At 41.4% G+C, this 20,565-nt stretch overlaps 1 long non-coding RNA gene across 1 annotated transcript in view; it reads left to right on the top strand.

Moving 5' to 3' along the window:
- The first annotated feature begins 949 nt into the window (after positions 1–949).
- Positions 950–20,565, top strand: part of LOC115896946 — a 117,966-nt gene continuing 98,350 nt past the window's right edge. The window contains exon 1 of the long non-coding RNA XR_004056890.1: positions 950–1,149. This is a non-coding gene — a long non-coding RNA (uncharacterized LOC115896946). The remainder of the gene's footprint in view (positions 1,150–20,565) is intronic.

Below are 20,565 nucleotides of genomic sequence, written 5' to 3'. Positions count from 1 at the left end.
GAAGAGGGATTCTGAATTTTGGGTTTGGTTAGCCACCAAGTTTGCTTTGCCACTTTTCTTTCACCATTTGTCATGCCTAGATGCCCATCTTGCATCAAATGGTTTCCTGCTGCTCACTGCACATGACTCATCTCAGTGCTGTTGAATTAACTGAAGCAACCTTTGCTTCCCATTAGATAATTGGTAGGCACCCATAGCATGCTCCTGAAATGGGAGAGTTACCTAACTTTCCTAACAGAGTGTGGCTTATCTGTTCAGCTGCCATGTGCTCAACCCTTTATGGGAGGGGGAGCACGCAGACAGGCAGGTGCAGGAGCCAGGGCAAGTGCTTTAGGGCTCCGGCCCCATGGTAGTGTCTAGGGGTGGGTGCCTGTGACTCCCAAAGCCCCAGTGGGCATGTTACAGTACTCTTTTAGCTCTGCCATCCACCGATGGCTTAAGTGTTAACCAGTTCAGTGCCTGCTCATTACCCGGGTTCTCATCTGGTGTCCAGGAAGAATCAGGTCACACTGACAAATTGAAGGATGGTAAATGCAAGGGATTTTATTGCTGGATGGAGGTGGCTCTCAGTGGGATGGATGTGAAGCTGGAAAGGGATGGAGTGGGAAGATGATCTTCCCCTGGAGTTTGGCCACCCCATGGCCTATCTCCTCTCCGACTGTCCCCAGCCAAACTCCTCTTAATGTTCAGACGCTCCTTCTCTTCTCTCCTTCTCTGCCATACTGCGCTGTTACTCTGTTCTCCTGCTTGTAGAGCATGAGGTTGGGGTTTATATGAGTACAAGATAGAGGGGGCATGGTGGGCCAAAAGGCAACATTTGGGCACAAAAATAGGAATGCCTGTTCCCATTTAAGGCTGTGGGTTTCCACGCTTGAGGGTGGAGCCTTTGCTGGGTAATTGCCTTCTCCTCCCGTATCACTCCCAGCTGTCTCTGCCTGTCTTAGGCAGGAGCAGGGCAAGCTGACCTCTCCAATAGGTACTTAACAGCAGAGTGTGGGGAGCCCTGGTTGTGGACCTGATGGTGCAGTTCTCTCTCTCACACCAGGCATAGCTCATCCCACTCCTTCCCACAGCGGGCATAGCACGTGCTGTGTCTTTGGTTCTCTTTGTCTCAGATGGTGAGGTGGGACACTTTCCAGTGAATTCCAGGTAAGCTCGTGGTGCTTCATATAAAACAATTGCCTTAGCAGAAGGCCTCTGTGTCTCCTCCACTGATAGCTCTCGGCCATAGGCCTCTTGGTCCTGGGGTTCTCTTAAGCAAACTGCCTTACCCCTGAGCATACATGAAAATGGTCCTGGTGTAACCGCCCAACAGGTTTTCCTTGCCCACTGCCCAGACAGAGCTGATTTCTTTAGACAGGTAAATTGCAATAGAGAAAGAGTTTAATTCACACAGAGCTGGCTGTACGGGAGGCTGGAGTTTTATTATTATTTAAATCAGTCTCCCCTAAAACTTGGGAGTTGAGGTTTTTAAGGATGATTTGGTGGGAAGGGGATCTGAAAGCGGGGAGTGCTGACTGGTCGGGTGGGAAGTGAAATCATAGGGAGTCGAAGCTCCGTCCTCTAGTGCTGAGTCAGTTGTTGGGTGGGGGCCACAAGACCAGATGAGCCAGTTTATTGATCTGGGTGGTGGCAGCTGATCCATCAAGTTCAGAGTCTGCAAAATATCTCAAGCACTGATCCTAGGTTTTACAATAGTGATGTTATCACCAGGAGGAATTTGGGGAGGTTCATAATCTTGCAGCTTTCAGCTGCTTGACTCCTAAAGTATAATTTCTAATCTTGTGGCTAATTTGTTAGTCCTACAAAGGCAGTCTAGTTCCCTGGCTAGAAGGGGATTTATTTCAGAAAGGGCTGTTATCTTTGTTTCAAAGTTATGGCCGGGTGCGGTGGCTCACATCTATAATCCTAGCACTTTGGGAGGCTGAGGTGGGTGGATCACGAGGTCAGGAGTTCAAGATCAGCCTGGCCAATAGGGTGAAACCCTGTCTCTACTAAAAATACAAAAATTAACCAGGCGTGGTGGTGCGTGCCTGTGATCCCAGCTACTAGGGAGGCTAGGAATAAACAAGAACAGTTTGGAGGTTAAAAGCAAGATGGAGTCGGTTAGGTCAGATCTCTTTCACCATCATAATTGTCTCAGTTATAATTTTTGCAAAGGTGGTTTCATTTGGGCCTCTGTTCCTGATCTCTCTCTCCTTGGTCTCTTCAGGCATCATCCTCTTTTACAATTGTTGGAAATCACAGCTTATAGCTTACCTTGGAGTTAAAAACATGTTTAATTTGATGTTACAGAAAAGAAAATATTTCATAAGAATTTTACTGACCAAGTACCATGTACTGTATACCATGGAAGGGACTTTGAGAAACAGGAAGGGACATACATTATGGTCTCTGCATAGCAAGAACTGCTAATCATCCAGGAAACAAAAAAATAGTACAGTGAGTGACAGGCACTAATTCTAGGATATAAACCAGAAATTAGCTGAATTGAGGGGAGATATCTTTGTTAAGTATCCTTCCTGACACTCTTCCTTGCCAACTTTCATTTGATAAAATACAAAACTACGGCTGCATTTTGCTTACCCTTTCCAAGTCAGGTTATTTGACTTAAAATAAAAGGAGAAAATTTTAAACTGTTGTCACTTTATCCTTTAACTTTAAAAAGAGTGCCCATTTTTTTTCAAATCTGAGAAGTTGTACCCACATTTAATTTTCACTTAAAATCTTTTTTAGGACTAGAAATATTTATGTAATTCTTGCTCACTGTAAAAATGTTAACAGCATTAACATATTTATAGTGAAAGCAAGTTTTTCTTCTATGTACCTCAGACTCCCTTGAAGGCAACCACTGTTATCAGTGACTCCTTCACTTCCAGAGGCATTCTGTGAGCCCACATGCTGGGCATTTCATTATTTTTCTTCCAACTTCTTCCTCACCATTTGTTAGACCAGTAGTTCTCAAGTGCTATTGTACAAACACTAGGGGAATTTCTTAGAAATGCAAATTTCCTAGTCCTTTTCCCACAAATTCTGATACTGTTTGGGCCCGGGTGAGTTCGAGGAATCTGTATGAGTAACTGACCAGGTGATTCTGAAGCACGCACCCTACTTGGAGACACTGTTTTAGAAAATAATTAGGGTCTCACGGTCCTGGGGATGAATCTGGTTGAGGAATAGGAATCTCTCATAATGCCATGTCTACTTTTCAAGTCTTTGACCTTTACCAGGGCCACCTTCCCTTTGGTCTCCATGGTGACGCACAGAGGTCTTCCACATGTAATTAGTCTAAGGATCTTGATTCGTTCCATCGCCTCTCACTGACGATTCAAGTGCTGTGCTGCAGTGTTATAAGCAAGGCTGAGAAAACTGAATTTGTTTTCTTTCTTCTTCCACTTGTATGATTATAGTTAACATCAGTTTTCTTATATCTCTGAGGAATAAGTAACAGTCGCAAAACTGCAGACTTTTGAGAGATGACAGTAACTTATACATTGTTTCAGCCAGTCTTTAGATGGGAAAACTGAGGCCCAGAGAAATTAAGAAACTTGTCCAAGATCACAAAATAAATTAATGGCAGAGCTGACTAGAAGCTTGGTTTACTAACTCTACATCTGGTGCTTTTTTCTCCTTTTGGTGGCAGCTAAAATCTCAGAGTCTCTGAAAATTATTCACACAGTTCCTGTTCCCCAGTCCACCTGCCCCCTTGAAATACATCCTCGGTTCCCTGTCGCCCTAAACCTTTCGTGGGCCACACCAGCCCTAGTTGGTTGTCTTGCTTAGTGCAGTGATAGGGTGAATTATTTCTGCATTCTTGAATGTAGCAAAACTTACCTACTTGAACCTCAGGTTACCAAGTGTAAAGCAATTTTGAACTGAAGGGGTTGTGGATACTTTAAGTCTCTGTGGAAACACAGGAGCTCCCAATTCTTATTCTCAGCTTCCTCAAACAAAGGCCCAAGGAACAGTCCTCATTACTTTTCAGAGGTTGGGGGAGGGTTAAGGTCAGGAAAAGGTTGCTGAGTTTACAGTCTCATCCTGTGTTCCTCCTCCTATTGACAAGTCATCAGGATGGTTTATAGATTACTGCCTTACTTTAAGGCCTGTTTGTTGATGTTTGGAGACATTTATCCAATCTCAAGAAACTCAAGGGACCTGATTTCAACTTTAAATTATATATTATCCATATTTGGGATGGAATGGGCAATTTTGATGGAAAAACCCTATCAATCAGGCCGGAGAATAAATAGGAGGGCTTTGATTTATATATTGTGTTGAAATCATCTATGTTGATTTAAACATTTTAAAATTCCTATGAATGTAATATTTTAACCTGAATATGATTCTTAACAATCCCCTCAAATTGTATTCTTCTATTTTTTTTTTTAAACATTTGGTAAAATATTAACTTACTGTACCATGCATCGATAATGTCCCCAGAGGTTAGCCAGGAGAAATATCAGCATGTCCTTGGAGAGCTTGTCTGTCCTGATGAGAACACAAATTCTAGGACAAAAAGGCTCAGTTCCTGAAATAATTACAGTAACTTCAGAAAGGAAATTAAGTATCTATTGAAAGATACACTTCGTAGAATAGTGACTTTTCCTACACATTTAAAATTTAGATACTATATTCAGGAAAAGGGAATTTACCAGGGTTTTTGGATACAAATGATGAGAAATTAGTTAGTATTTGCAAGCCTGTAAGCACAATATAGTTTGGTACTTACATAATTAGAGCTGTTGGTGAATCACTCTAATGTCACATCTGATAGCTATAGTCCTTCAAAGGGGTATTTACATTAAGCCTGAAGATAGGTACAGGCATGGAGGCAATGAAATTCATTTTATTTGTTGTAACATGCAGCCAGTAAATTAGCTTCCCTTTAACTTACGCTATGAAATGATGCTATTTAGTTTATGTGCATTATTCTTGGACTTCTGCATTCCTGGGAAAAGGTTGGGCCAAGGTTGTATTAGCTGTGCAGTGAGGCAGCACAGCATGTCCAGGCACATATTCAGGTTAAAACCCTGCTGTACACATCTGCTGTCATTACCCTTTGCATCTTTGCTGATAATTAAGAACCAAAACTGTATGTTGCTATTTTTAGTCCACTTACTTTCTGTTGAGGGTGGTGGTCATTATTCTGACATTTCATTGCATATATGCCCACCCTCTTCTCCCCTGCATCAAAATAGATATGTTTTCATACCTACCACACAATCCAGCTGGGCTCAATTTACATATAGTTCTCTGGGGAGAGTTAATAATTTTATTTTCAAAAGGTCACTTGCTGACACACAACCTATAAAATAGTTAGCTACCCAAGATTCTTTTCACTCATTCCTCAAATACTCGGTTTGGTTTGGTCTTTTTAATTCACTACTGAAAATCCATTGCCTCTAGGAATTTCAATATTGCATTACAGCATAACAAACTATCCAATATCACTAATGGCCTATTTAGGAATGAAATGCTTTTTTTTTTTTTTTTTCTGGTTTTAAGCAATTTCTAATTTTGAAAGGGATCAGGCACCATCTACAAGGATAGAGTTAATAGCTCCCCGAAGGGACACATCACTAGCCAGGTCATAAAAATCATGCATGCTTTGCTCTTTCAGCCATAAGGCAGGAAGAAAGCAGATACGCCTGTTTTCCCTCTGCATTACCTTTGTCGTCTGAGGATGTTTGAAAAATTACAGTCATTATATTATTATTATTGCTGTTTTTTATAATGTTTCTGAAATATGGATTTTTATTCATGTTTATCTGTTTATATCTGGTATTTATCTATTTATGTCCTTTCCTCAAGAATTTACTCTCTAAGATGTCTTCTTTCAAAATCATCTCCAAAACAGAACGCAAGTGCTGGGATGAATATAATATATGCCATTTGAGAATTTACCAGACAAAACTATTAACTGGAAGATTCAGGCAAAAGAACTAGTTAGTGAGGGAAGAAATTACTTAACATATTTATTTTGGCTGCTCACATCGATCAGATTTGTGAGATAATAGCGTTAATTCCTTATGATAAAACACACCAATCCTTTTCTGTATTACAAATGTACCCCAGTTTGACTAAGAAAAAAATCAATCTAAACGCATTGCATTTGCTTTGTCATTGTAAATGGTGCTTGGGTAATGAGCACCTCAGGGATGGATGGGAGAACAGAGCGGTAGAGGAGGAAAGAGTGGGCGGTTAAAGGCAAGGTTTATGATCCAACCTAGAAATCAGAAGGAGGGAAGACATTGGGAAAACATTTCAGTATTCGTAGAGAGGGCCAGACAGTGAGGTGCAGAAGACCCAACAGAACTGGACTTAAGGTGGGGAGGGGGAAATATGTCGTAAAGGTGTTTAGGATGCTCTCCCTATGGGGCTGCAGGCACAGGGAGAGGTGTGCATTATTAGGCGGCTGCAGGCAAGCACCATGGATTCAAATCCAAAGTCTTCACCTGAAACCTAAGCAGATTTGGAAATAACTTAATTGTTATTAAGAGGAAAGGAACTGGTGTTTTTTGAGCTCTTCCAAATGGGCCTGGCCTTCCACAGATGTCATCTCATTTAATACCGCACAGCATCCCTATGAAGTAAATTACAATAATAATAGCTAACATCCTTTACATGCTTAGTGTGTGCCTGGCACAGCACGCTAAGTGCTCATTTTGCATTGCCTCTTCCTAGCAGCCCTTTCTAATTGAGGAAACAGTTTAAAGATGGGGGTAATTTACTCAAGGAATTCAAATCCAAATATGTTTGGATCCAGGAGCTGGAATTGACATCCAAATGTGTTTGATCCAAAGCCTAGACTTTCTGGTATACCATGATGCTTCCTCAGTGAGTGTAAAAAACAATGGAGATGGATGGAGAGCCAGGTTAAGTGTCAATTTGTGACAAGTTGTAGCTGGTGGGTAAGCTGAGTACCCGCCCTTTACTTGGATAGGCCATGCCTTTTTCTAAATCCCTTGCAATGAAGTCAAGGTTATGGTCAAAAGAAGTTTTTAGGGTGAGAATTTCCATGACTTATGCAAGAGCAAGAACAAGGAGTGGAAATATAGCCAGGCCCCATCCTAGGTTACCATCTAATGGTAAATAACCAAACACACAAAAACAAGACTCCAGACCCCCAAGTCTTTGAGCAGTAGTGAAAGGAATCTCAGGAGAATATGGGAAGGCTTGATCAGATGGTACTTTGGAAACTGTTATTTCATTCAGCATCCCACACTGCCTCTGGGCTTCACAACTGCCACTTAAAGAGGAGACAATTCTGCTTTGTAACTGTCGCCAAATGTGAGGAGAGGAGTGCTTCCTGGAGAATGTCTTTCTCTTGAACTCAGAGGTGGATCTGCTCTCCCCACAGCCTCCACAGGCTACTGCAGCAGTATTTGGAGATATGGCCCAAGGGGAGGAAAGGTTAAAGAAGCCAAAAACCAGGGGATCAGTAGCTATAGCAACACAGTCCTCTTCCCCACACCATAGATGCCTGTGGGATTAAGAAAAACTTTCATCACTGGATTTTCTTGGCTTCTGATGATCCAGGATGTGGTTGTGGTGTGTCTGAGTGTGATTATTTTGAAATTTGAGGTTTAGAACCAGTTACCACCAAGAATGCTCAGTGGGTGGCATTGCCTGTGCTCTTTCAGACATAAATGGGAGATGTGAGCTCAGAAAGAAGCTTTTGTATCTAAAATGTAGTATTTTTATGATTAAATTATAATTTTTATAAATGAACCTTAGTTTCATTAAGCTATAGTATCTCATGGCTTTCAGCTAGAATTTTGTGCTGTGCTATGAAAAAAAAAAAACAAAACCCATACATGAAGTCTGTAAAATGAACTTGCTAAATTCTGAACTTCAGACAACTTTCTTCTCTTCAAAATGCCCCAATCTTCATGCTATACTTTTAATTTATGATAAAGACTTTATTATCTGCTATGATGGAAAGAAGAGTGTGGCGTGTGAGTTAAGACTTCTGGTTATCTGAGCTTCAATTCAAGTTAATGCCCCAAATTTCCAGCTGTACCTGATACCCTATCTGCTACATGAGGCACTAAACTACAGGTGACCCCTAAGGAATTTAAATGTAAGGAGTTTCAACAACTCCTCAGGAGAGAAAGCATAAGAAAAGGACGTAAAAACCATATATATCCCATTTCAAAGTGAAGTTTCAAAACCCAAAACACTCTAAAACGCATCCTGAAACCATTAAAGAAAATAAAGTTTCAATTCAGAAATAATTAGGATTGAAAATAGATGTGTCCTGGTTAAAGCAAATGACTGGATTGGCAGAGGAGGGGGATGAACAGCTGTCCAGCTGTTAGAGGTGTTTAGGAAAACGCGACACAGTAGGACTATGCCCTTGAAGCTGGGCCAGATTCTAGGTTCTTAAGTAGAGATTGTCTCTTGGGGCATAATTTTTTGATTAGGGTTCAAAAATGGAGCAAACATTTATTTTGGAGGACAAAAGAAAAATCAGCATCTAGAATTATCCACGTGGTAAAATGTCAGATACCGTGACTTTGACAGTAACACGAATTTTCTGTTTTGCCACTTTCAGAGTTAATTTTGTTCTTCTTTTGAAATCAGGAGGAATTACAGAAACCTTTTATATCAGATGTGCAAATACCAATAAATTGCCCACCCCTACTTCTTTCTTTATCAGCTTGCCCTTTTGACGGGCGGCACACAGTAAAATGAATAAATTCAGCACATTTTCCTGTTCACCAAGCATAAATTATTACTAACTGTGGTGAGAGGCTATTTGAAAAGCTGTTTTATTTGAGAGAGGAGCATTCTTTTATCTATAAATGATTCTGTTTGAAATCAAAGGAGATATTGTCTTATCTTTGTGACCTCAGGAAACTGAACTATGATGACATATTTCCATTCTAAAGAGGGCAATGAGAAGATGCAGGCATAAGCTGAATAAACTTGACTAATCTCTTCCTGTTCTTGGTTCAGATTCCCAGTCTTTGAAATACTAGGAGAATTACTATAGCATTAGTATGTGATATGACACCATTGTATGTTATCTGGAGTGTGTTATAACTGGCAGGCTTCAGCTCTGGGTGGAGGGATTGGTCTTAGGGGTGAACTCAGAAATCCCTTCCAAGTGAAATGCATTACGTGTCTCTCATACCATGGCCCTTTAGTAATGGGCTGTTGCTCTGTAATTTTTGCTGGTCTTTCAGCTTTCATGCATTCAGTCACGATTTCTGTCAAAGAAGCTGTGTGATTCTCACACCTGAAAGGGTTGTAGCAATTTGATGAAGTATCAGTTTAAAGTAGCACTGACAAAATGTATATCTATCAAATGATTATAGCTTTTATTCAATGACAAACAGCATGGAAATTCATAAATAGTTTTTATGCAGTAGCATATTTATTCAGTCCTCATTTCATTTGATGCCTGTCTTCTGCCTAGTGCTTTCAACATAATAAATTGGGCATTGAACCATGAAGCTGGCATTTAGCATTAACATGTCATATTGTGCTGCTTACCATTTTGCTATTTCCTTGATTGATTTTTCTTTCTTTCTTTTTATTTATTTATTTTTTATTTCGGAAGAGTACAATGATTTCAGGATCAATGATTTCTGAAAATGAACATTTTTAATAAAGCAGCTCTGGACTGTGACTCCTAGCTATTGGGGCATTGGCATTAAAGAAAAGAGATTGGACATTTTGAACCTTGTGTGGTAAGGCAAAAAATAACACTGAATCAAAGTGTCTTGGCTTTGAGCAGGGCTGACTCACAACCTTGGCTCTCCAATTCAGAAGGAAGCAGTGCTTTGGGGGAACTGAATCACGGGCCCGGGCGGCACGTGCGTGAGGTTGAGCAGTGAGACCAACTGCTCGACAAGCCATGTCGGTTGTTCTCTCAGTGAAGTGAAAAGCATGTGAAAATTACTCATCCTCACACGTTAGGTCTTCAAATAGTCTATGCTGTTGATCCATTTATGAGAAATGTGCAACCAGTTTTCTTAGTTCACCTGGGTGAAAGTTCGAATGACCAAAAACCCTGTGTGGTAGAAACACATTTGAAATATAAAACTTTAGGGTCAGCTTTGACTACTCTTCCTTTTCTGCCAGGAAATAATTTCTTCAGTCATCCCATTTTTGCCCCTGAAATGCCTCTTATGGAAGTGACACCATGACTCTTGTTACCGCTCACCTCATCAATGCCATGGCCTTTAAAGGGCATGAAGGGGTTAGGATTCCTCAGTTGCAAGCAACAGAAACCAATTCTAGGTAATAAAATGGAATTACTGGGAGGACGTAGCATCAGCAGGAGGATGGACAGTTGGGCTTGTGAATAGGTGGGAACAGGGCACCTCTGGAAGGCCAAGATGCAGGAGGCATAGCATCTGCCTCACACAGGTTGAGTCTGGCTGGGGCCAGGACAACTGTGGCCATGGATGATGTCTAATCATTCCTTCTGACCTTGCATCATTGGTTTACAGTGTCAAAATGACACTTTTTGTCCCTGGATGTGTTGAGATGGGAAGAAGGAAAATCTGATCCTACACTCCAGGAATTATCATCCCTCTAACATCACACATGATGGAAAGAGGTAATTATCAAAAAGGAAACTGGAGGGGCATTGGGAAGTGAGAAAGGATGTTGGGTGACAATTGTTCATAAGGAGACATTTTTCCTCTTCCAACTTTTCATCTCTCCAACTCATTTCAGTTCAATTCAACAAACATTAAGTTTCATCTCTACACAAGACATTGTTAGATATTGGGCATGTTGAAAAAGAGGTTGTCTACACTTTGCTGTCAGTCATGTTGCATTTTGTGGGGCCATGCACTCTCATGGCTTTTCATTGAGGAGTGGAGATGAAGGATTGCCACATCTGGCATGCATTCCATCATTGAAGCCTTCAGTAGACCTGTGAGCCATGTGAAGCCTTTGATCTCTTCTACGTTTCCCACCTGCACCTCTCTGGTGTTCTTTCTCCTTCTAAGGCTCACTACTCCCTCTGCTTCCCTTTGTGTCTTAGCCTTACTTTTAGCTATCTGCCAAACAATATCATTAAGATTTTAGGTGGAAGCAGGCATGAGGGATCTTATTGGGGAGCTAGAAATGTTCTAAATATGGATTATGGTGATGGTTACACAACTCAGTAAATTTACTAAAAGTCAGTACATTTTACATTTAAAACAGGTGAATTTTATGGCATGCAAACTATACCTCAACAAAGTTGTTAAAAAGATGTCAGGTGACGATCAAGGCCAGAAAAGGCACTCGTTTGGTTGGAAAAGGCTTTTAGAAGGGAAAGAGTAAATGAGAGTGGTGGAATGATGGCAGGAGTGTTTGACAAGCCAGCCTAGGGCACCAATGGTACCAGGATTGCAGAAAACCAAAGTTCAGGAACAGCCCAACTAGTGACTGCTTGATTATCTGTCACCACTTTGCTTCAGGAAACTTAGGGCTCAATGGGTGCTCCCAAGGAGTACCCAGATGCTGGTCCATGAGCTGAGACTGGGCTCCTCGCACTGCAGAAGCTTCCCTAAAGACAGGCAGAGAGCAATTTCCTGGGAGGGAAAATTGCTGTTCTGTGACCTCCCTTTTCCTCCCAATTTCTCCCCCTTCATCTTTGGAAGTTTACCTGATGGAAGTGGATAATATCATACAATTTGAACTTTATTATTATTTTGTGGTTTTATTTTTTTTTCTTGTTGAATCTTATGCAAGTTTGGTGTCCTGATCTACAAAGGTAGGAACTCTTTCTATTTCTTTGGCATCTCCCACAGCATCTACAGTTGCATTGAAACCTTAAAAGTATCCTTCTGTTCTCTGCTGGCCTACCCAGATTTCACTGAGCTGTGATTTGTGGGAGGGGAATATCTTCCCAAATATAAGTGTATTGGAATCAACCCTTCCTGACACTTTCTCTAATCTCCCCCCTGCTCCTCCCCTTTGGTGAAAGAATGGCTAATGCAAATGGTCAAAGATTGATATTTCTTTTGGAAAATTATAAAAGGATGGGAGTATGTTCCTCCCATAGAGAGAATGGACATATGTCTATCTCTCTAAAAACAAACAAATGAATAAATAAATAAAGTGGGCTCTGCGTCATTTGTCAGTTAAAAGGGCCACCTCCTCCTTGCCTTCTACACCAAAGCAATCTCTTCCTATATTGATGATACTGATGAGGGGAGACAGGGATTTTCACTTTCTATTCTAGCTTTTCTACCTACAACTAGGGGGATCACTCAGGTTTCCCCTTTCCTATCAGTCTGTCTGTCCTCAAGTTGAGGTAGGAGATATGTAGCCAAACAACATTCTCCAATCTAGCTGTTCCCAGGAAGCCTAAACCTTGGGCAGAGGTGTATTTAGATAGTTGCTTAGTCTGTTATAAGGCCAATATTTCGATTCGTGTTCAGATGTCTGTTTGGGCATGTCTGCTCTACTGACCACAGCAGTGGAGAGGAAGGAGAGTGAATAGAAGTTTGGGAACCCAAACACTACCTTAAACCCCTAGCATGAGGTAAGTCCAGCAATTGGGTTAACCGGATGGTTATGCAATTTTAGTTAAGATTGCCCTATATCTTAACTAGTAATGGTTTAGGTGAGCATCAGTTCATTCAATATGTGTGTGTGATAGAGTTTTCATCCCCATGGCTATACAGAGCAGCAGTGGGGTGAGATTCTCAACTAGGTTCCCCAAACTGTTAACCCTAAAGCCTACATTGATTTTAGGAGGACCCTGTCACTTTGTACAAGACCTGCTAAGAAGCTTCTGAGTTTGGCCGGCTGTGGTGGCTCATATCTGTAATCCCAGCACTTTGGGAGGGCAAGGTGAGAAGATCTCCTGAGATCAGGAGTTCGAGACCAGCCTGGCAAACATAGTGAAACTCCATCTTTACTAAAAATACAAAAAATTAGCTGGGCATGGTGGCGCACACCTATAATTCCAGCTACTCAGGAGGGTGAGGCAGGAGAATCGCTTGAACCTGGGAGGCAGAGGTTGCAGTGATCCGAGATCGCACCACTGTACTCCAGCCTGGGTGACAAAGTGATACTTTGCCTAAAAAAAAAAGAAAAAAAAAAAAAAAAAAAAGCTCTGAGTTTGTATCCATCTATATTCTTTAGCTCCCTCCAAATCCTCTTGGCCAGTTTCAGGCATTGTACTCCCTCCCACTTATCCTGTGGCAAAGCCTACATTCACAACATGTTCCACATCCTGGTTTTCCTCCGAAACAGTTGTTAGTGACATGTTAGCAGCATAGTGCTGGAAGAAAATAGACCCTAAGTTAGTTACTATCCTTTTCAGAGGTGAAGGATGCATTTCAGCATACACCCCCATGCACATAGCTATATCTCAAAACCGGCATTTTGTCCCAAAGGTCATCCCTACAACACCTTCACACACCTAATTCTTCAAAATATGGCTGGCCTCTCTCTAGCTTACTGGTTTTGTGTCTCTCACTAATTATTTCCTCTATTAGAAACATTTCCACCTTTCTCCCTTTCTGATGGTAGGCACACTGAGAACTGGGATTTTTCAGAATCCCTATGAGGGCCTCCTGAACTCCGTGCCTTCCCCCCAACACAGATGGTTCCACATGTAAAAGAGATAAAGAGTAGGGACAGAGAGGGGCCCCCACTGTGCCTTTAAAGCAGGAAACACATTACTGGGTTTTCTTGGCCTCCTGGCTGAGTGACCTGTTTATTTTTATGAATAAAACTCCATATTCATTGCAAAAGTATAACACCACCACCGAATAATAGTATACTGTAAGACTGGTATCTAAGGATACCAGTGCTCAGCTCAGGCTTCTGTTTTTCTGATATCGAGTAGCAAAAATGTACCCTTTCCTTTATGCCCCCTTCTCCCATGGTGGTGAATGAGCTTTGAAACCTTTTTGATTCTGAATGAGCAGCAGAATGAAAGGGCCTTCATTTAAAATGGGGAGGCTGAGCCAGCTTGCTTTGTCTCCAGCTTCCTCCGTGAGCTTAGCAGCCGACCTTTTGGCTCAGCGATGGGCCTGCTGGTTAAATGCAACCACTGAACAATCACAGTACAGGATTTCCACCTTATTAAAAATCGAGTGTGGCCACCAGGGATTCCAGCGTAAAGGTAATAAAAGAGCACCTAATAAAAACTTTAAAATGTGTTAAAACACACATGTTCCAAGACTGGTAGGTAGAGCGATCTTTAACCTCCACTAACCCCTGAAGACTAGGATTCAAGAACCAGAGATGAAAAAATGAAACTAGAGCCACAAAATTGGAATTAGAGGACATTTTCAAACCCTAAACATTTTTTCCTCCACAAATTATTTCCTAAATGGGGAACACTTATGCTGACTGTATTGTTTGTACCTGATTTACACTTTCTCTATTTCAAAATATGGGGACTAATTGTATAAATCTGTAAAAAAATGTAAACATTTGATGACCAAACCATGTTTTCTCATTTTAGTTAATGAATTAAGAGTTACATGGAGAAAAATTAGAGTGTCAACTTCTATAAGCTTGGATGACATACATCTTGCAGCAGGGCAGACACAGTTTATCTGTCACTATCCTCACCTGCTAATAAAGAAAAATACATTTTCTGAGAACTTGCTGACATTGTCTTTTTACTATTCTTCTTAGTTTTTCCTCAGGTAATTTCAGAATGAATCTGGTTTTCAATTTAATGAAATATGTAGATGTTCTCCAGTGCCGACATGTAAGTGATTTTTCTTCCTGTCATTCGGCTTGTATACATGTTTACATTTTCCTCTGGAAAAGGAATGCTGGTTCCCATCATAGGAGGAGTTGTGAGACAGTGAGTGCCATATTTATTAGATTCTGTTTCTGAATGTCAGTAGAATTAGAGGGCAATGCAGATAATATCAAATTACCCTCTCGTTGGCCGATGGTGACTAGCAGCTGCAGCAGAACAGCTAGTAGTCAGATTCTAGAAGCCAAATGTTCCTTGTAAGGTGGCAGGATGTGGTGGAGAGAGTCTAGAACTAGCAGGCAGCTGACCCAGCTTGTTCTGCTTCTTCTGCTAATGACTTGTTTAGCTTTAGACAAGATATGACACACCTTTCTCCCTCAGCCTTGAGGGATATTTCATCTGTGAAATGGGTGCATATGTGTGTGTGGAGGGTGGGAGGTGGGTAGATAATCTCGAAGCTCTGAGCTTTCACACTCTGATTATTTCATTATAGAATCAGAACGATTTGAAAAGCCCTCTTAGGACTTGCTATTTCATTGCCTTGTGTTACAGCAATTCTGTACCAAAAGCACTCAGGATAAAGGCAACCTGGTCTAAATCAATGATAAAATGATAACTCATTTAGGGAGTGCTTTCTCTGTGGACTTCTAACAAATGTAACTAGGAGAAAGATCTTCAATCTTTTCTGCCCATAGGATGGGGAAGAGGATGCCCCTTGATGAAAAAAAAAATAGATTGTGCCCCTATAAATTATGCTCTAATAAAGGCAAGGGACTGTGTGGGTTTACACACCATTGTCTCTGAATGCCTAGCAAGGTGCCTGTGGGCAGTGAACGAATATCTGTTGAATGAATGAATAAAGGAAACATTCATCAGGGTCTATGTGTGACTAAAGATTTTAAAGAGATATCTGATTTTTAATAGGGCAATTTCTCATACCAGGAAAACTCAATGGACGCAATTTATAAGTTGGGGTAAGGCTTATGGAAGGACAGATAAAGGAAAGAAATTACACTGCTTTGAACAATAATATGGTTCTGCTTTTATTGTTAGTTAAGACTGAGTTAGGAAAATATTTGTCTTATCCACCATTGGTTTAGATCATTGCAGCTTTCTGAGAATGCTGGACAACAGGGATAGGTGTGTCTTCAGCTTACCTCTTAAAGATGACTAAATCAAGAGCCTATATCCTTCTAGTGTTCCACTGCAGGACTTAAGTGTCAAAACCAGAACACACCCCTTGGGACATGGAGTTGATAGGGTTAGCAGAGAAATTCTGGGCAGGAAAGGGCAGGGTCCCTGGTGAGGGCCCCACCCTCAAGCCTGGAACCATGGCCCAAAGCAAGAACTTCACATCCCCATTTTCTTCCTCAAATGTTGCCTTTTCCAAAACCACCCCTGGCCCTCCCTGCCCTGCTCCTGTACCCACAAAAACCCCAGGCTCCACTGGCAGAGAGCAGAGAAGGGGAGAGAGGAGAAGCAGCTGAACATCAGAGAATGTGGTTTAATGTGGAGAGAAGCAGCTTGACTTCAGAGGAACGGCTTGACAGCATTGCTTTGAAAGATCACCTTCCTGCTCCATCCCCCTTTCAGCTCCCCTTCCCGCTGAGAGCCGCTTTCACTGGCAACAAAATCCTCTGTATTTACCACCCTTCAGTTCATTTGTGTGAACTCATTTTTTTCCTGGATGCCAAACAAGAGCTTGAATTCCATGGGTTCGGACGCTAAAGGCTGTCACACTAACCCTCTGCCCTCACTGGTGGAGAGCAACTGCCTCATGCAAGAAGGCAGAAGGCCCACTGAACTGTTTAACACTTAAGTTGTCTGCAGATGGCAAAGCTAAAAGAGCACTGTAACACATGCCCTCGGGGGCTTGGGGGTTGTGGATACTTCCCCTAGATGCTGCTGTGGGCCCACGTGGAGTTTTGCTCCTGCCAGCACCCAAAAGCACTTGTTCTGACTCCTGCACCCACTTACCTGCGTGCTCTCCCTCCCGCAAGGGATTGAGAGCTGCAGGCTAAGTAAGGCCCACTAAGGGGCCAAGGAAAATTGCCTGCTTCAGAGTGCCAGGCCATTGTGATCTATTATCCTCAAGGCCTCTGGTTCTTATTCCAGACTGAGCATCTCAGACCTGGGAATTGTGCTGCTGCAGAGGAGGTAGATACCATAAGTAGAGAGGGGTTTCTCAAAAGGTAGTCAGAGAGGAGTGCAGGTTAGAAGGAGGTTGCTCTTGAAGATATGAGGACATGGGACCAAAGTTAGGATCTGAGAATTTCTGAGACGGCCTTTATGAAGGATTTAACTTCTGGGATATTTTTCTTTTGGAATATAAGAAATTTACATTTAGTGCAAGGCTTAAAAACCTTCTTCCTTTCTGTTGAAACTTCCCTTAATTATTTTAACCTTTCAGGAGGTTCTGATAGTCTCACTTCTCTTGCCTTTTTAGGCACTTAAAAGAACTAGAAAAGAATATAAAAGATTGTTTTATTTTAGAGAGAACTGCCATACTTACTTTTTTTTTTTTTGTTAAGGAAACAGAATCCTACAAACTAAACTTTGGTACCCAGGAAGGTCCTGGGGAAGCCAAATAAATGCAGCTGAGTCACTGTGCCCAAAGACCACCTAGGTCAGCTGTCATTATGATAATACTTTTTCAAAATGAATGCCTATAAATGGGGCTCACCAAATTTTTGAGCATTTAACATTTTCATCATGTAATCAACAGCAGAGATGTGGAAAAAGCAGCTTGGCTTTGTCAAGGACCGTGTTAGCTCAAGTAGTTTGTATGACGGTAGACCATTATTATTTGCCCAGACAACTTTGAATGCTTCTTTGCCATAATTGGTTAGTCAACTGGACAAGAATTATCAGCAACAAAGGCAGCACAGAAATATAAAGATCACACATTTGTTCTCATTTCCAGAGGAAATATTTTGGAAGACAGATTTTCTGGAGTGTCTTTTTTTTTTTTTTTTTCCTGGTCTCGAAATTCATTACCTAGTCCTGAATTCTATGATTGCTGTTGCTTACCCATAGATCATGATGATTTGGAAATGAGAAGCTGCCAGTCTAGACAACTCTGCTTTTGCCTGGTAAGCCAAAGACCACAGGATGCTGGAAGCTTCAAAGTGCCATTCAGGCAGGAAAATAAAAGTTAAGTCAGGCCTGGACACTAACAACTGCTTTTTCAATCTGCAAAACCATTCTTCTATAATTACTGAAGCCAGAAGTTGCTTAAACTGGAAAAAAATTTAAACTGTTTCTTCATTTTTATTGTTGTTGTTATTAAGATAGATTTTTATTCTTTTAGAAGATAATACAGCCACATCTCAATAGCTTAATTTGAATAACTTTTTTAAAGGGATGAATTACCACATTTTGTTTATAATTATAAGGACCAATGGCTGCTTCAGGCCCCTGTAAAGCCAAGAGTCCATTTGCTGAGAAATAGAAAACAGAAAACTCAGCTGATTTGCCTGGAGAACTTCCATGGGCTAATGGTTTGAGAGAGGTTTTATCTCTCTAACGAGTGTGATATTAAAATTAGGTGGGTTCAAGAGGTTTTATTTTTGCAATATTTGAACTAAATATATGTAGACATCTGCAAATGCCAATCATATGACTTATGTGGACACAATGAATTGTTTGTGCTCACACATATGCTGACAGCATTTGTTTTATGCACCTGCGTCTTCTCCAGTTCCAGTTTGCTTCGATCTTTTGATTTTTTTAATGTGCAGGCGTTTGCTGAAGTGTAACCACTTACAGAGCATCTGGGCTTGTATGGGTTTTCCAACTGAATCCACATTTAACAGTTTCTCACCTCTGTCTGGATTAGAAAAAACTGACATCATTGTAACCAATATTAATCATTCTTTCACATTCCAAAGTGCTGACATTTGCTTCTTGGTTATAATCCTCAGTCTGGAGTTTGGCTCCTTGCTTTGTCTCAGGTTCCCATGGGCCTTACAATGATGCTTATCATTTGCATAGCACTTTTAAAGCCCCTTTCAATGGTTAATTAATTAATTCATAAGATGTCCTTTCGCAATCTCCGTTTAATGCATAAATAAGCAAACTGGGCCAAACAGAGGTTAAATGACTAGGCCAGAACCATATGTGGGTATGGCTAGTCCTTTCATTTCTTTTTTTAAATCTCCAGAAAGGAAGACACATTTTAATTCCAGGGCTCACCAAAATTTGCAACTTCAACATCACACTACAGGGTCAGTTCATGTATTTGGGCAATCTGGGGAAACACTTGCTTTGGTATAGTGTTAGGTCTTCAAGTGGAAATGAGAAGTCCTGGGTGACTTCCTAAGATCATGGAACCCTCTTTGATCTACAGGCTCAGGCCAAGCCTTAGAATAGGGTGAGCTCTCCAACCCTTTCTTAAGGATAAGCTATTTTTTGATGTTTCTGAAATGTAAGAATTATTGCCCTGGAGTGTAATATTGCTCTGGATAGTACAAATAAAAAACATAAAATAGGAAAGGATTTTCTTACTAAATGCCTGAGAAAAGTGTGCTTTTTCTGCTCCTTGTCCCACTTGGGATCTACTGGGCACCTTTCGCATCTGGTGTACTACAAGACTTCAGTAAAGACCTGCTTAATTGGCTGTTACCCTGAGTTCAGAATAGCATCTAAACTGGGAAGAACAGCTTCTGCTGTAGAAAAAGCATAAAGAAAAGATGGAAAATAGCTGGTTGAGAAGATGTCTCTCTGAGGGGAATGGGCGGGGGAGAAGAGACAAGCCACCAGAGAGTAGTGATTACTTCTGAGATGGTCACTAGGTTTCCTGTACTCAAGTGCCATAAAAGCAACTAAATGGGATATTGTCTCAGTTTCCTAGGGCTACTATAACAAATTACCACAAACGGGGGTTTCAAACAACAGAAACTTATTCTTTCATAGTTCTGGAGGCAAGAAGTCCAAAATCAAGATGTCAGCAGGGTTGGTTCTTTTTGGAGGCTCAGAGGGAGAATTCATTCCATACCATTCTCCAAGCATCTGATGGGTGCCGGCCACCATTGGTGTTCCTTGGCTTGCACCTGTGTAACTATAGTCTCTGCCTCCATCTTCTCATGGCCACCTTCTCCCTGTATCTCTGTGTCTCAAATGTCCCTCTCCTTTCTCTTTCAAAGACATCAGTCATTGGGTTTAGAACTTCCACTAAATCTAGGATGATCTCATCTCTCTTAATCTTAATTATATTTGCAAAGACCTTATTTTCAAATAAAGTCTTACTCACAGGTACCAGAGATTAGGACTTGGATATATCCTTTTGGAGACACAATTCAACCCACTACAGACATCATTCCTCCAACCTCGGGTCTGAGGAGAAGCTGAAATAGTGACTGGGCAATGCATACTTGGGTTTCCAGACAGAGATGTCCAGCGAGTGTTTCTGTAGACAGAGCTGACAAATGCTTCCTTCCACCTCTCTTCATCCAGCTCGATGCCCAACTAAAGGGAGGAGTTGCTCTGTGGCCCCATGAGTCCCCACTGTATCTGGTGTCTATGGGAGAAAGTCTGCTTTCTTGATGGCAGAGACAGCCTTCATGCCATGCATACCAGCAGGCAGACACTTCCCCTTCCTCCTGGCTCTGATCCTAATGATGATTCCTTAGGTATCTGGGAGAGAGGTGTAGCTCTCTAATTCCTGGGTTCATGAACATTGTAAATGGGAGATTTCTCTGCTCATGGTAATACATGGGAGACAAATCTGGGTACTCCAGCAGTGTCTGTGCTGACCTGATCCTCCTGTTCTCTCCCCAGACACCCCAAATTTTCTCTTTGGAAGTCTCCACAATCTTCTCATCACCCAAGTTAGTAACCTGATGCATCATCCTGGATTTTCCCTCTGTCTCACCTGTTACATTGAA

The sequence above is a fragment of the Rhinopithecus roxellana genome, chromosome 4 (genome assembly GCF_007565055.1).
Source record: "Rhinopithecus roxellana isolate Shanxi Qingling chromosome 4, ASM756505v1, whole genome shotgun sequence".
Taxonomy (NCBI): domain Eukaryota; kingdom Metazoa; phylum Chordata; class Mammalia; order Primates; family Cercopithecidae; genus Rhinopithecus; species Rhinopithecus roxellana.
The sequence above is the reverse complement of the archived record's forward strand: the minus strand, read 5'-3'. Positions and strand labels throughout refer to the sequence as shown.